Source organism: Podarcis liolepis, assembly GCF_965112155.1.
Source record: "Podarcis liolepis genome assembly, chromosome: 9".
NCBI lineage: Eukaryota > Metazoa > Chordata > Lepidosauria > Squamata > Lacertidae > Podarcis > Podarcis liolepis.
The window spans coordinates 64314168-64331618 of NC_139564.1; the positions used below are offsets into that span (position 1 = coordinate 64314168).

A 17451-nucleotide genomic window follows, 5' to 3' on the forward strand; every position below is an offset into this window, starting at 1 on the left:
CCTTGTGGAACCCTTGGATTCGGGACCAGACCTGGACCGCGTTACTCGGGTTACCCCTGGTCCCAGCACAACTCCTAAGAGAGATGAGTGGCTCGGGCATGCTGCAGGCCAGGCCCTGCTGTAAATGCCGTCCCCGACGGTGTGACATTTTGTCACCCCCTCAGGGATGACACCCGGGGCGGACCGTACCCCCCACACCCCCTTCCTATGCCCCTGTATCTGCACACATGCTGTAATTCTTGGCTTCTAATCCTGTCCTGGAGGGCCCTCCTTCTCCTGACTCCCCTTGATTGCTCAGGTCTCCTGTTTCTATCATCTCCTAGCTTGTCTGTTCTGCTGACTGCTCCTCAGTGTTCCAGGCTCTGGGCCCTAAAGTATCATCTTTGGAGCCTTCTCTTAGGGGTTCTTGGGAGAGAGGCTCCCAGCAGTCTTCTTCATCCAGCCAGAACAGAACATATGATGCCTCTTATGACATCAGTCCATTCAACCACCTAGCTCAGAACTGGTGGCTGGCGGCAGCTCTCCAAGATTTGAGAATGGGACATAACTGAAGAAGCCAGGGATTGAACCTAGAATCTTACTCATGCAAAACAGATGCTCTACCATTCGGCTATGCCCCATCCCCTAAACTCTACTAAAATGGTGGTGTCTGATTCTTAGGTCTCGGCTTATGACACACTTACTAGGATAGCCAGTAGTCTGTTAGTCTGCCAATTATAGTTATACACATATATAATTCTATTTTGATTACATGTGTCGCATCCGGTCTCTCTTAACAGCAAAACCCTTTTATTCATTAGTGAATATGGCACTGAAATTCTTCGCTAGTGGGAAAGAGGTAAGGAATTTAATTAACTCAGCAAGTAAAATGCATGCAGCGACAATGAAGTAAATTCAGAGAAAATAAAATTCTAATAGAATTTTTTTGTGGTACTGTGAAAAAACATAATGGAAGTTGATTTGATTTAGAGATTTCAATAAACTCAGAAATAATGGCCTTGTTAGGAATTTGTCACTAGGAAAAAAGAAATATTTTGATGCTACACTTTGGAGAGACATGAATAGCTCATCTCACACAAATTAAATTTGGACCTTTAATAATTTTTTTTAATTTTAAAAGTGCAAATATTTTGCTCATAAAAACATTTATAGTTTTAATTCAGCTGAGGATTGTGTTTGTGTGATACACCACACACTGATCGAAAATAAAAGGACAGCAAATAAATCAAAAGGCAGCACAACTGAAAGTGGTTAAATTCTGTTATCAAGTAATTAAATGTATGGCAGCGAGAGCAAAGATGGTGGGCTACTCTTTTTGCGATGACCAATGATTTTCAGCTAATCAATTTGACTGACTGACTTGATTTGATCCTTAACAGGCACCAGATTTTGTGCAAGATGTGACATTCTTGGACAGCTGGCAAAGGGTTACCACAATGCTATCAAATTAAATATCTGACTGGAAAATTGCCCAGAAGACACTTCCCTGCTTTCTGAAACATGGTGTGCAGGTTGTCCTGGGTGGGGTAGAGATCCCTTTGAAGCAAATGTATAAACACAAATTACCAAACACACATTTGTATATGTCATTACCTTTAACAGAAATTGTTCCTGTCCAAGCAAGGTTGACTTGCCTATTACCTTATTAAGCTGAAACTGCTCATAGATTTGCATAAGAAATACGGAACTATTTTATGTGGCAGCTTGTTTGGATACCCTTTTAATAGTGTGCATCTCAGCAATTTGCCTTTGGCAACAAAAAATAATAATAAATGTTGTTTACAGCAAAGTCTAGATTATCCTGTAACCTTAAATGTCAGTGGATGAAAGACTTTGACCTTGTACTATTGAATTAGGTAGACTTGTGTCTATGCATGTTTCTGTGAACAGACACACTTTCTCTTCAAAATTGCCAGTGACATTTTTTATTGAAATAGGTCAAGTATTTCTTGTTAAAAAACAAACAAACAAACAGAACACTTGTATTTCCATAAAATCCATTAGTGCTAAGATTTTTTGGGGGTGGGGTGTTTGTTAGTTTGCGTTTGTTTGTTTTTGCTATCAATGAAACTGGAATGTTTTTCATAAATGTATTATAAGGCTATAGGTGCTCAATAGGTCAGAAAAAAAATAAGTACAGTGGCTTCATTGAATTATGTGAACAAATAGACAGCAATTAAGGAAACAAAACCAACAAAATACATAGATACTTCTGATATATGTTTAGAGACAGTCAGTGTTGGTTATCTAGAGTGTGTCTGAGGGTGAGAGAGAAAGACAAAGAGAATTTAATGCATCTATTGTTATTTGATGGTAGTGAAACACTATAGAATACCAGATTCTACCTTTAACTGTACTAATTAGAAGTGTGTTGTTGTTGTTATTTGTTGTTGTTGTTATTATTGTTGTTGTTATTGTTGTTGTTGTTGTTGTTGTTGTTGTTGTTGTTATTATTATTATTATTATTATTTGATCAGTCATAGATTGGATGAGCAAAAGAAATTGCTTTGAATTGTTCTGGACAGCTTGCTTTCCTCAAAAGTTTTGAAGACACCCCTTCCCCTGAAAGCAGGAGAAAATTAGTCCCCTTTTTTCAGGGGGGGAATATGGTACCTTTGGAAAAGTATGGAGGGAAGTTTCTGCTAACCTTGGAACCAATTCCTTAAGAGGGGCGATGCCTCCTGCCTCCCTATCCCTACCCTCTTTCTTTGTGGCCAAATTAAAGTACTGTTTCAGTTCTGTTAAAGGTAAAATAGGTTATCTGGCTTGCCACCTCACTTTATTTGGAACACCACTAACAAGGAGTCCAGGTGGCACAGAAAAACATTGGGGGAGTTGTATGCAGCCTGTGTACTGAAGGTTAGCTGTTCCTTTATTTAGGGCTGGGGTCTAATCTCTGTGGCAGAATTTCCAGATATGAGTGGTGAGGTGTCTCTGACTGAATCCTCAGAGAGCTACTGCAAGTCAGTGTAGGCCAGGAGTGAGCAGTAAGCTTCCTTGGAATAAAATTCCATAATTGGGGTATTGCAACTGAGGAGGGCCTCTCCCCACTTGCCACACACTTCTCTTTTGTCAGGGACTGTGCTGAGGAGGGCTGCACTGTAGAGGAATGGTGGCAGCCTCCCCCTTCTCTTGCTCCTGAATGGCTTGCAGAGGGGCATAGTTCAGAAGGCAGAAGCTGGGAAATACTGGATGGAGAACAGCTAGGAGAAGGAACACTGGGGGAGAGAGGGTTAACAGATTCACAGTCTCTGGATAGCATTTCTCCGCTCAGCCCAAGGTCGAGAAGTGCGCAGAAAGTTTTTAATAAATATCATTTTTTTAAAAAAGAGAAGTGTGCAGAAAGTCTCAGTACAGAAAGCACAGAGGGTACAAGCTCAGATTACAATACATAGGAGTGAAATAGATCAATAGGGACTGAAGGGGTGTAAGCCTTAATTGGAAGCACCGCCATTCTGGATTGTCAACTTTGCATACTCACAAGGCTATGGGAAGCACTGTTACTGAATGCTTACAAAGGTCTTGAGGTTCTGTGGGTGCTCGACATCATTGGTAACAAAAATCTCAATGCTTGTCCAGTCCCAGTGGCACAACTGCTTGTGCTAACTCAAATATTTTGTTTCAGATTATTGTAGCAGCAATGAGAAAATGGTGCAGTCTGAATGATAAATTCGTTTCGGATGAAAATCAAAAGCAGAATCCTTGCTAAATGTGTGCTACACCTTTCTGTTTAAAATCTATCTGCAATCATGATGTCTGTTTATTTTTTCAGAAGATATGCTCAAGACCATATTGAGCAGCATACATATTCATACTGCTAAATCCAAAATGGGATGCTTCTGCCTTTGATAGAAGTGCATAATTCCACCATGGGTGATAAATCAGCCAAGATCTATCTGTGCAATCCATCACACAGATGCAACAAATTCACACTAAATGATAGCTTAGTTCAAAAACTAATATGAGAGCTTTTGGGATCACATGTCTCATTCATAAATCTTTAGGCACATCATAACTCCTTTATGAAAAACCATATAAAAGGAAGAAAATTTCAAATGCATTATCTCAAGACTTCATAAATATTTAGGCTGCAATGCTATCACACTTATTTAGAATTAAGTCCCACTGAATTCAATGATACATTCTCTCAAAATATGGGCTATAAACGGGTGTCTACTTAGGAAGTTGTAGGTATTTATGGAGGGGGAAAAATAGTGCCCAGTGGCACCCCATAGCAAAGCATAACTACTGAAGCCCCCCGTAAAGCATTCTCCTAGTCATGCTTTCTGGACCCGGTTCCATAGCCAGGGCTGGAATTACAAGAACAAAGTGTCCCGAATTCCTATTCCACAGAGCAAGTACAGGAAGAAGCTGATCAATGGTATCAAAAGTTGCAAAGAGACTGAGAAGCAGGAGCAAGGCCACACTCCCCTTGTATGCTCTCTGTAAAGGTCATCCCAGCACAACTAGAAGCATCATATTAGATATGGGGAAGAAATGGTGAATCTACCTAATCTGCGCTTTCTGAGACAATGTGTGAAATGAGGCACAGCTGTTCTTTGAAATTCACACTTTCCTGAATTTTTCAAAGCAGTTTTGCAACCAAGCAATATGTACAAAAATGCACATAGTCGGACGAAGTGTGCATACAAATGCATGTATGTGTGAAAAAGCATACAAAATGCATTCTATTAGGGGGGAAATGCTTGTGGAAGCCATATGTACCAGAAAAAAATTGGCACAAAAAAGGGTGGTGAATTTTCATGGGAACTTAAAAAACCCCCAAGCTGATATGGAAATATGGATGACTGAATTTAAGGTTGGAAAAATGAGACACTAATAAAACAAAAATTGACAAATTTGCCCTTTCCTATCCCATACAGTCCTTAACCACTCAACACAAAAATGGGGTCTGAAGGGAGGACACAATAAGTATGTTGAGAGGTAGAGATGACCATTGGTTTCCTGAGGCAAATACATGAATATGCATCTTGGGGCAGCCTAAGGCTAAAGGTAATGCCCACGAAATATTCTGCCACTCTTAACTGAAGGCCCTTTATCTTCTCCCGGCACCATGGAATAAACCCCTGTATTCACATCAATTGTTGCTTTAAGCAAAAGTCTGGTAGAAAGTCGTCAACAAAATGCTTTTGAGGGAATTGGATTTGAAAGCCAGATTCCATGCTGTTTCTATAGTAAGTGGCTAACAACCACCTTGATTGACTATATACGGAATTGTCAATTTAAGCGGACTCCTCTCTCTCATCTCAGAGCACTATATGCCTCTAATCAGCACAAAGAAGTGTTACCTGAAACTTCTCTCAAAGTATTTGTGCTTTTAGCCTACAATTATACTGCCTTTTCTTTGTCTTCTCTTTTCTTCTTTGTGATGATGTATGTATGTACACTCACGTGTGCACACACACAAATGCATATGACTGCGGTGGAGTACATCCTGAAATGGTGTTTCTGTGCACTCTGGTTCCCGCCACGGTGTCCCATCGTGCCAGAAGTGGTTTAGTCATGCTGGCCACATGACCCAGAAAGCTGTCTGTGGACAAACGCCAGCTCCCTCGGCCTGAAAGCGAGATGAGTGCCACAACCCCATAGTCACCTTTGACTGGCCTTAACCATCCAGGGGTCCTTTACTTTTACCTTTACCTTTTATATCCTGATAGTATGCTGCATGCAGTATCTCTTAACTTTTCTTTATGCATTACATCCTTAAATAAATATGAGGTAAGTACAAGATTTATTTGTTTTAATAGCACACACACACACACACACACGCAATTTACATCCCACACTGGCTGTGAAAAATAGGAAGCTGAAACTTAACGTCAAGAACATTATGAACTCTCAGGTTTTAAAATGGGCTAAGAGACATTTGTATATTTAATAACACGCATAAAAAATGAAATGGTATAGTTACAATGAAAAGCAGAATGAGTAGGAGCTTGTTGATAAAAGAACAATAGTCTCCCCTTTCTCTTCTCTTCACAAGTACTGTCATTCTGGGATAGTAGGGATTAATTCCCCTTATTATTATTTCTCCAACAGAAAGACATGTTTCCTTGTTAGTCATATATAGCGCTCTCCATTAAAGTATCTACATTTCCTGAAAGACAATATAAAATTGCCAGAAAGTGTATCTTTCCCGCTAAAACAGGAAAATCTCAAATACACAGTTATGAAACAGTCCTTGCTTAATGTCTTGACAATTGATCACCACACAACTCCAAATAAAGTAAGTTGTTGCTTATTTACTTTATTTACAAACCTATTTATAGGCCATCTTTGGGACATAGTCCACTCATCCTAAAAACAAAGTGCAGGTTCAAGGATGAAAAACACAAAGATTTTTAAAACTCCATAAATCTCAGCAAAGATTTCAAAATTCTTGTCATTCTAAGAAAGCTCTCTTAAAGTACAAAAAGAGAAAGACACACACACAGTCGTACTTTGATTTCCAAACAGCTTAGTTCACAAACAACTCAGAACTTGAAGGGCGCAAACCTGGAAGTAGGTGTTCCGGTTTGCAAAGTTTGCCTCGGAAGCTGAACATCCAGCGTGGCTTCCACAGCTTCCAATTGGCTGCAGGACACTCCTGCAGCCAATCGGAAGCCGCACCTTGGTTTCTGAACATTTCAGAAGTCAAACAGACTTCTGGAACGCATTCTGTTCAAAAACCAAGGTACGACTGTATTCACCTAAAGGTTTTCAGCAAAGGTTTTCTGTGGGGAAAGAATTCTAGTTTTGGGGTTAATGCAACACTTTAGAAGATGAGTAGGCAAACTAAGGCCCGGGGGCCGGATCCGGATCTGGCCCAATCGCTTTCTAAATCCGGCCCGCAGACGGGCTGGGAATCAATGTGTTTTTACATGAGTAGACTGTGTCCTTTTATTTAAAATGCATTTCTGGGTTATTTGTCGGGCATAGGGATTCGTTCCTTATTATTATTTTCCAAAATATAATCCAGCCCCCCACAAGGTCTGAGGGACAGTGGACCGGACCCCTGCTGAAAAAGTTTGCTGACCCCTGCTTTAGACTATCCATCCCTAAGCTGGTGCTTTCAAGGTGATGCTAGACTACATCAGCCATTACTGCTGGACCCTGACTATTGGCCATGAAAGCTGGGTTTGATGGGCATTGGGAGGGTACCAGTTTGGGGAAGACTGCTTTAGAATATTCATATACATCATCCCCACAGTCATTTGTTTATTGCTCCCTTGTGCAATAGTGCATCCCTGGAGGATTCCCATTGCAGAAGCTGTACTCATATATCACAGGATATCTGGGCATGATGCAAAGTGAAGTACGAACAAGTTGACCACTGTTTCATTTTCTCATAACTCCTCTGGGTCTTCATTCTTCAGTAGGGTCATGATAAAACTTGCAACCTCCACAAGCAAGCAGGCAGGGGCATGGCTCTCCCCTGGTGGCTTCTGCCACAGCCTTCCATTGGGATGCCCTAGTGGCCCACGTGCCAGAAGGAGGTGTACTTCACTGAGAAAGTCACCCTGGGGGTGAGGCCATGCTTGAAGGGCGAAAAACGCAACAAGACCTTGACCACTGGTGGCCATGCAGGCCATTATAGGAAGCCTTATTGCAACCACCTAGGCTACTCTGCCTTGTCTGGACCAAAAGGATGGGGCCACGGAGGTGCTGAAAGCCACACCTTCAAATGAAGTTCAGGGCTGGAAGGATGGAATTTGTTGTGGATTCCGGCAGTTTCACAAAGAGTATAGTCACAATGTGTCTCTCCACCCCACCCCCTTGCAGCAAGCTAGCTTATTATGAAGGCTTTCAAAAGAGGCACCATGCTAGGTAATTGGGACATTTCCTGTTCTGTATAAGTGGGAAATATTTCAAGGTGGAGACCAGAATGTTTTTGCTAATTTTAACACTGAGAGTTTCCAGGAAATGATTCCCTGCTTGCTTTTAGACTCTACTGTCCATGATGATGATTCTGTTTCAATAACAAAATATATAAAAAGTTAAAAATAAAACTTGCAGTTAGGATATATAAAGTAGTCATCCCAATTACTAAAAATTGTACTTATGCTGCTGAATCCTGCATTTCAGTAGTGTTTAATTAGATTCCCAGACCACATTCTAAGTTGCTGCTCCTCTATAGTGTCATTCTTTTCTTTCCTTTTTTTCTTTTTGTACTTCTTATCCTAAACCAGTGTTCTTCGGCCTTAAATCTGTGGATGTTGGGATTACAATGCTCACCATCCCTGACCACTGGCTAAACCAACTGGGAATGATGGGAACTGCAGTCCTTCTACAGACCCAAGGCTGAAGAGCCATGTCCTAAGTCATGCTTGAGAAATATTGCCATTTGATTTGTGATGATAATTCCCATGATTGTGTTTGGTGAAATTTTGGACCGCAGCATTATCACTAAATAAGGTAAGCCACTCCAGTCAATCAGACTGAATGTGAGTGAGGGAAAATAAGCCTGAGCACATTGGGATCAGGGAGAACATAGGAATACAACTGATTGAAACTAAGAATGCCTGCATTTGCATATCCTGAAAAACTATTATTTACTGTGATGTGAATGAAACTAGCCTCCTCCAGACTCACATGTTCCCCTTTCCTCTTTTCCTCCAGTGCGACCACCGGAATTTTTACTTCCAATTTTGATTAACAGAAGGTCAGAGTTAAGTCCCCACCCCAAAGTGTGTGGTAAAGCTAAATTATTGTTTGCTTGAAACAAACCAGCTTCACAAACCATGGGTTGAAGTTGGCTTGTTTCAAGCAAACCATAATTAAGATTAACCACAATTAGTCCAGGTCTGGATAACCTAGCAAACTGTTTATTAAAAGAAAAGAGAAAGAGAAAAAAAGGAAAACTTTTAAACTCCTCCTTGTGGGTGAAGAGGTGAGAAGGGTATGTGTTTGAATCTGAGGGGCAGAAGTGGGTCTAGGCTTATTCCGGAGGCAATAAATTGCAATAAACATGGACATTTAGAAATACAGCATGCCTTTCTAAAGCGCTGGGAGATGCTCTCTGACACTCACAAAAATAAACATAAAAGCAAGCAAGCAATTTTATCTCAGCCCCGGATTTCAGCTGTTTGCTGCAGTTAAGGTCTTGTACTAATCTGCACGCTCCCAACTTGCTGTCTAACTTTGCTTTGCAGGTAGGAGATGCAAAAGATTAAATTCTTGAAGCAGCAAGCTGTGAGATGTTGGCGGCCAGATGGGGGAACTTGACATGAATGATGTACACAATGTAATATAACCCCAGACATCTGAAGCTCCTGCAGTACTTAGACTCAACTGGGTGAGTCAAAGTCACAAAAGGGTAATCCTTGCCCATGATATAGTACTGTGAGAGCTGCCTGCTCAGGTCTATAAGCAATGATTATAACCCATGTGATTTATTTTCTCTTCAGTCAGCATAAAAAAACAGCTTATTGATTTCTTTCTCTCCCCACTGCCCCTACCCATATTGCTGATTATTATGTAGCAATTTCCTAACCTCTTCCCAGTTCAGCAGAGAATACTTACTATTTGCTAAATTGATATCCCACCTTTTTCTTTATAGATTTAATAAGTATTCTCTCTTCATACACCTCATAAGGATGGTCTCCCCCCCTTAATTATCTGTTTTGCTCATACATTCCGTTTGTGGATGATGTAAAACAAAATGATTGCAAACACCAATATGCCAAGATATTCCAATATTGTAAACTGTGGGGAAGATGCAACAAAATGGAATCTAATGAAGGCAATCTAAAGTGCTGAAACAGGAGGCCAATGAATAGAAGAAACTCAGACTTTATCCAGCCCATTACTTGTCAGCAGGGAGGGGGGGTCATTCAAATAGTAGCCTCCCTATAAGCAGAGAGAAGGAGCACCAATGTCTGCAAAGAAAAGCAACTTTCTAGTCCTCATCACTGTGTGGAAAGAGCATAAAACAGAGAATATTAACAAGGAAATGCGGAAACCAGAATGCAATTTAAAAGGAACACACAAACACACACGTACATATATTTTAATACTTTCTTGGGGCTTTAATTAATAAATTAGAACATTTGGTAGCCAGAAGGACCAGCATTATTGATAGGCAATTCAGCCCGTATGACAGGTGGTAGAATTCATTTTATGTTCAAAATAGACTGCTGATCAGTGACGGGTGAAGCAAGGAAAGGATTGTCTGTAGCCAGTTGAAGAAATGAATCGACTCCAAAACAAAAAGCAAGCAACACCCTTGTTCCCAGAAATGGCTGGGATCCAAGATCTATTGGGGCTCATCCAAGAGTCTTGTGGCATCCCAATATAATTATGAAGGTCCCCCCCCCTTTGAACACCTGTCATTAGGTTTGTGTGCTTGTGTGTGTATGTTAAAATGCTTTTGAAACTTCTCATAGTTCACCCTGCAACATGGGAAGGTCAGTTTTTCAAGGAAAAGCATCTCTAACCATAACAAGACAAAGAAATGAGGTGTATAGGCAGGAGGAAAAGGTACCCCATTGCGTGGCATGGAAAATAGTCTGATGCTGTCCAGTGGACCAAAGTAACCAGCAGATTTTGGGGCTAAGAGATAGCAAGGAACAGCCCCCCCCAAGAATCTGCTTTGTGTGTCTTTCAAAGACATGAAGCCATAATAATAATGATGATGATGATGATGATGATGATGATAAATTTTATTTATACCCCGCCCTCCCCGGCCAGAGCTGGGCTTGGGGTGGCTAACACCAGTAAAATTACAGTAAAAACATAATGGGGGGGGACCCATTTAAAATACAGGTGAAAATGCAATTTCAAATGCAGCCTCATTTTAAAAGTAGCCCATAGATCAAAACCATAAGAGGAGGGAAACATAAGGGTCACACTGAGTCCAAACCAAAGGCCAGGCGGAACAGCTCTGTCTTGCAGGCCCTGCGGAAAGATGTCAAGTCCCGCAGGGTCCTCGTCCCTTGTGACAGAGCGTTCCACCAAGTCGGGGCCAGTACTGAAAAGGCCCTGGCTCTAGTTGAGACCAATCTAACCACCTTGCGACCTGGGACCTCCAAAATGTTGTCATTTGTCGGCCTTAAGGTCCTCCATGGGGCATACCGTCCCCTAGGTATGTGGGTCCTAGGCCACATAGGGCTTCCAGGAATAGAATTTGCCCAACTTTCAAGTGAAAAATCATTTTTGCCATAATGCGGGTCCTAAAAAGGGGGCACACATTCTCCCACTGTTCTTGTTGTTGTTAAAATTTGAATGCAGCCCTTCATCTGAGGATCACAGCGTGGTTTACAATATGAACACACAATATGAATTTGCTGAACCAATTTTTTAAAGGGAAACAAAAATGGGAGACGTGAGGGAGTCAGGAAAATAAGTTAACTAAAGAGGAGAAATTAAGAAAGAGGGAATTTTTGTCTTTTTTATATGTGTTTTTTCCCTTTTTTTTCTTGTGTGTTTAATGTCGGTATTTTTGTATTTTATAATTTTGTACCTTTTTCGTCTTCCCTATCTTTTCTAAACCCTTTTATTGTCAAAACCTAATAAAATATTATTTTTTTTAAAAATACAATATGAACACACAAAATAGTAGCAAACAAAACAACAACACCCTCCCCCCCCCCAGTTTAAAAGGTCCTAGATTGTTTAATGAGCCCAAGGCCTGGAGGAAGGGGAAAGTTTTTGCATGACACCTAAGACATGTGACCAAGGCACCAGGCGAGTCTCCCTGGGGAGAGCATTCCACAAATGGGGAGCCACTGCAGAAAAAGCCTGTTCTCGGGTCACCACCTTCCAGACCTCTCATGGAGGGGGCACACAAAGAAAGGCCTCAGATGATGATTGCAGGGTCTGGGTCGGTTCATATGGGGAAGCACAAGCAGGAAGACAGGAAGTGCTCTGCCACTGCTGCCACTGCCATCACCACCAACCACTTTTTTCTCTTTTATGCTGGCTACACATTTGTTTTTCAGTAGACAAAGATACTTTACTCAGCGAAGGTCTGTCAGACTCCTTCCCTTCCCCAGAGCTACACCTGTTTTGTACAAAGATACGGCAACTTGGGCTTTCAGAGGATCTCCTGGGTGCTGTGGCTTTTCCAGTCACCAAGGCCATGTTATAAAACTAGGCTGTGGGACATAGATCACCAGGAACTAATTTCAGCTGAGGAAAAAACATGTCCCCCTCTTTATTTTCAACTCTCTAGGGTGCAGGAATTTAACCTCAATTATCTACAATTTTGGTTTAACCCGCAAGAAAGAAGGGCTTTTTCGCTGGCTAGGTTCGATTCTAATCCTTCGAACCTCCTTCAGGGTAGGTTCGCGGGAATGGCCGAGGGAGATAGGATCTGCCCATGTGATGCCCATCTGGTGGAAACTCTAGCTCACATGGTCCTTAAATGTAAAATGTATGATGATCTCCACCAACAATTCTTAGACCAACTATGTATCCCAATATGGAGACCAGAGACAGAGGTCATATGCTTCTTATTACAGGGGAGAGACCAAGAGCTCATCAAGACAGTAACTAAGTTCCTCTATTTGATTTTCTGCCGCCGAAGTACGCTACAGGACCCTCCCCTTGCTGGAGTCCCAGAGAGGTGAAATAGATTGCTTGCCTCTTCTTCCCTTTGGCAAATGACTGTACTGTTGAAATGGCAATGAGTTTGCACTGGCCTATTTATTCTGAATGTTTGTAAGTGATGCTAATAAAGGTTTGATGATGATGGTGACTTTTTTCTCACTCAGAAGCTAAGACTAGATATGAATTTGAATCACAGTAGCATAACAAAGGTGGTAGACAGAACTCAAATCACCTCTTGTTGTTTAGTCGTTTAGTCGAGTCCGACTCTTCGTGACCCCATGGACCAGAGCACGCCAGGCACTCCTGTCTTCTACTGCCTCCCGCAGTTTGGTCAAACTCATGCTGGTAGCTTTGAGAACACCTCTTACTTTTCATTAATCTACTGAAAACATTTGCAGACCTGCTGATTCTTTAGGAAATTTTGATGTTATTTATTTATTGCAGTAACCAATGTGTGGTGCTTGTTCTGGGGTCAGAAAATGAGAAATATATTGCATTCCTCTCTAATTCTGGCTTAATATCCTAGGCCTCTTTCTTTTTTTATAAGCAAACATTTCATAAGTAAAGTCAACCATAGTAAACAATTTAAAAGTGCTTAAGTCCTAAGTCAAAAAGCCAAACTACTACCTATGCTTATACAGTGGTACCTCGGGTTACAGACGCTTCAGGTTACAGACTCCGCTAACCCAGAAATAGTACCTCGGGTTAAGAACTTTGCTTCAGGAGGAGAACAGAAATCACGGGGTGGCGGTGCGGCAGCAGCGGGAGGTCCCATTAGATAAAGTGGTGCATCAGCTTAAGAATGGTTTCAGGTTAAGAACGAACCTCCAGAACAAATTAAGTTCTTAACCCAAGGTACCACTGTAAAAGGGAAGAAGACCATTCTGAAACATTTCCCTTTGAAATGATGGGTCTTTCAGAAATTGTTAACTTTGATTGGATCATGACCTTTGTCCCTCTCCACGTAGTAAATCACTTTCTCTCCAGATCTTACTTCTTTTTGGAATGAAGATTGGCATTACTTTTTATTATTAACCACATAAAAAGCTAAATAAACAATTGAAATAAAATCAGTTCTGGGATAAGAATATTGGTCTTGATCTTTCTTTCTTTTTCATTTCTTTCACTGAAGATTCAGTTGGTAGGTGTAGTGGTATAGCACAAAAAATCTATGCTGTCATTTCAGTTTAGAGAAAACAGCACAACTTTGTCTAAAGCTGTATTACTTTGCTCCCAAGCTGAAGAACATTTCAACATGAAGAGTGAATATCAGTTGCTCCACCTCAGGCTACAGAGAAAGAGAGATCTGACAAGCCAATTTTGCGTGAGACTTATGCCTCATTAATATGTGGTTTGTTTTTTGGTTTTTTTTAAAGAGAAGGCATACAAAAATCTGTATTTAAAATGTGTACTTAACAGTCTCTCAAGGTGCACATTTCTACATGTATTTTATCCAAAAATACAGTTATGCATTTTCAACCTAGAATTGAGGACTATTTCACAAAATTTGACAATACAAAAATTCAAAGGCTAATTACATTCTGATCCATTTTATTAGTCCAAGAGATGAGAATTAGGCCAATTCATTTAAAAATGAGGGCCCAGTGAAATTCTCTTCATTTCCTGTTTTCAGTCTCCAAATCTGTGAGTTGTGACCCATCAAAGAGAGCCATCTATTTTGTCCTATCAGGAATTTTACACCCCAATTTTTGCAGCTCCAAACATGCAGCTATGGATACCAGAAAACTTATCCAAGCTAGGGCTTTGGAGAAGAACTTTGGAGGCTTGTTCTCATCAAGGGTTCTGTGAGTATTTCAAGCTCTTGAATTCTTGTCCAGCTTGGGTTAAATTGCTATCTAGCTTGCCCTTGGCACACAGATCTGCCATTCAAGAACTATGAGATGTTTGCAATCTGCCAATGATCTCAGGGTGCCCTTGAGTGCTGCACTGGCAAAGCTGGAAGATGTGAAGGAAGCCCAGCCACTGCAAAGAACCCTTGGGAATAGAGATTCTCTCTCATGAATAGGCTCCCTCCTCTACCTTGTTCTTGCTCTGTAGCATCTTTGTACATCCACATTCAATCCAATGGAGCAATCGAGGGTATGAGCAAGGTTAAAGCCATTCATAGAAGACATGCTGACTTCCTGGTCTTCTAGTTTCTATCTTCACAATCTCCAGGAGGGAGGTGTTTCCAAATTGGATTGACTCACACTAGGGTTGGCATACTTCAAACCAAAAAACCAGGACATCCCAAAAGTTGTTGAGCCTTTATTAGGAACTCCCCCCCCATGTGATTTTTCGATTGACTTGCTAAGGAAATCCCACCCCACCCCCACCACTGGATGTCAATTCTGCCTTTGAAATCCCAGTAATGTACTGAAAAATCTCAACGTATGGTAGCCCTACTCAGACTATGAGCCACACCATTTTTCTATTCATTTGCCTGTACATCTCTATAAGCAACAAAGACAAGAAGTTTATCAAACCCCGTTGAGCCACTCTACATGGCTGGTGGCCTGCTGTTTGCTTAGGTCACATGCTGAATTCAATAATGCACGCAGGTCCAGCTATATGCCAGCTCACTGTGTGAAAATTCACTTATCTGAACACAAACCATTATGCCCAAACCTTGCTATATACTTCACAGATTCAGGTATCTGAACAGCCAGCTTCGTTACTTCCTTATTTGTACTTTGCTGCCTTTTTTGAGCAGAAACCATGCAAGAAAGGATGGAGGGAGATCAGACAAATCAGAGAACAGGAGATATTGGACAGATCGGGCATCGGGAAAGGTCGGACAAATAAGTATTTCCTTTGTCTTCCTTTTGCTGGTTGGCACCAGCCATTTCAGGAAGAAACCATGGAGAGAGGAGGAAGATAGACAAATGCTAGATTAGAAATGTTCCCACTGGAATCAATGGAAATTGTGGACATTTGCCTAACTAACAATTTCTAGGGAACACGTGTCTGGTAAGCAGGGCCTGCATGTAATGGTAATTGCTATTTTTATTTGTGGGAGAAAAGCAATGACAAACCTAGACAGCATCTTAAAAAGCAGAGACATCAACTTGACAACAAAGGTCTGTATAGTTAAAGCTATGGTTTTCCCAGTAGTGATGTATGGAAGTGAGACCTGGACCATAAAGAAGGCTGATCACCAAAGAATTGATGCTTTTGAATTATGGTGCTGGAGAAGACTCTTGAAAGTCCCATGGACTGCAAGAAGTTCAAACCTATCCATTCTTAAGGAAATCAGCCCTGAGTGCTCACTGGAAGGACAGATCCTGAAGGCTCCAATACGTTGGCCATTTCATGAGAAGAGAAGACTCCCTGGAAAAGACCCTGATGCTGGGAAAGATGGAGGGCACAAGGAGAAGGGGATGACAGAGGATGAGATGGTTGGACAGTGTTCTTGAAGCTACCAGCATGAGTTTGACCAAACTGCGGGAGGTAGTGGAAGACAGGAGTGCCTAACGTGCTCTGGGCCATGGGGTCACGACTAAACGACTAAACAACAATATTTTTATTTGTGGTCTGCCCATCATTATCTTTTCTACTGAGTCTATGCAACCTATGGTTTGGAAAGGTGAATGTAGCCCATGGCCCATTTATGACTGTGTTCCTGTTGAGTCAAGTGAGCAAATAGGAGTATTTTCAAGAACCAGCCATGTTCAGCTTGGTGAGACCTGCTCTTAACAGAGGACAGGAGGAGCATTAAAAAAAGTAACCAGGGAGAAGCAAATTGAAGCAAATGTCTACATAGAAGAACTTTTAGTTCGAAGTTCTTCAAGCTTGAAGAAGTTAGTAACACGGTGAGTGGGAAGGGGATCAAATAAAAAAGTGTTGTGGTTCCAAAGCAATCTTCAGCTGACATTTATTATATCTGCTGTCTCAGTGAGGTAAGGCGGGGGGAGGATAAGGGCCTCTGTGACAGTCAAATAAGATATTGATCAGAATGGTGCCAGCTTTGAAATACTGTAGGCGGCTCTGCAGTAAGTCTTTTCAAAGGACTGTGCAAGCTCACAGTCTGGATTTGCTGAATGAGAAACAGGCATGGACACTGATGCTTCATCGTTTGGATGTTAACAGGCCTCATCCATCTGAACCCCTGCATTGTTGCAGAGAAGACTCTTAACACTTCAATGGCAAGAGGAAAAGTATTTCACAAGGACCAGCTAAGACCTAGTTCTCATTTCAGGGGCAAATCTTTGCCTGGACTTGCATTTCAAAGTATCCATTTGGTCTTCTTCAGGGCCTAGAGTGGACAACACAGAACTCCAGCTAGTTCAAAACCAGTTCAGTTTTGCTCCAGCAAATGGAAAGTTGCATCTCTTACAGAATTCTGCTTGGGTCATAGCTCAGCAGCAAACCAGTGTGCAAACCATCTAGTGAGGAAATCTTTTCATACGAGAGAACACAAAACTTTGGCTCATAGCCAAAAAAACACTACTGCACTAGCTTAAGTAAGATTTCTTTACATTTAGCCCTTTTGTCACTGGGAAAGTGACAAGGATGTTTTCCTGCAAATTCACAAGTTTAATCTTATGGGGGAATTATTCTGTGCGCAAACACTGCCTCTCTAACGCATACCACTTCCGTGATCTCAGCACAAGTGGAAAAGAATCCTTTGCACTTGGAAAACAGCTCTGAGTGGCAAAATGCCAGAGTGTTCCAGTCCGTCCGTCCCCTCTTTCGCTCCCTGTGAGAAATGGTTTTTGTGTCTTTGAAAAATGTAGGGCAAAAAGAAAAAAGAAAAGAAAGAAAGTGTTTTGCTCTTTCACCAATTGTGTTCAATAGGAGTTTTATTATGCAGGTGTTTGGCTGACACAAGCCTAAGATGGTTAGTCTTTGTGAATCATTTAGGATGTCCGAAGAGCATTGGTCTATTTGCCAGCTGATTGC

General features: G+C 41.4%; 1 long non-coding RNA gene across 1 annotated transcript; it reads left to right on the plus strand.

The window, feature by feature from the left end:
- Positions 1-1386: 1386 nt before the first annotated feature.
- LOC310686419 lies at positions 1387-12619 on the plus strand. Its single transcript, XR_014515885.1, has 4 exons — positions 1387-1503; positions 8190-8415; positions 9153-9295; positions 12462-12619. It is a non-coding gene; the product is annotated as an uncharacterized lncRNA (long non-coding RNA).
- The last annotated feature ends 4832 nt before the right edge of the window (positions 12620-17451 follow it).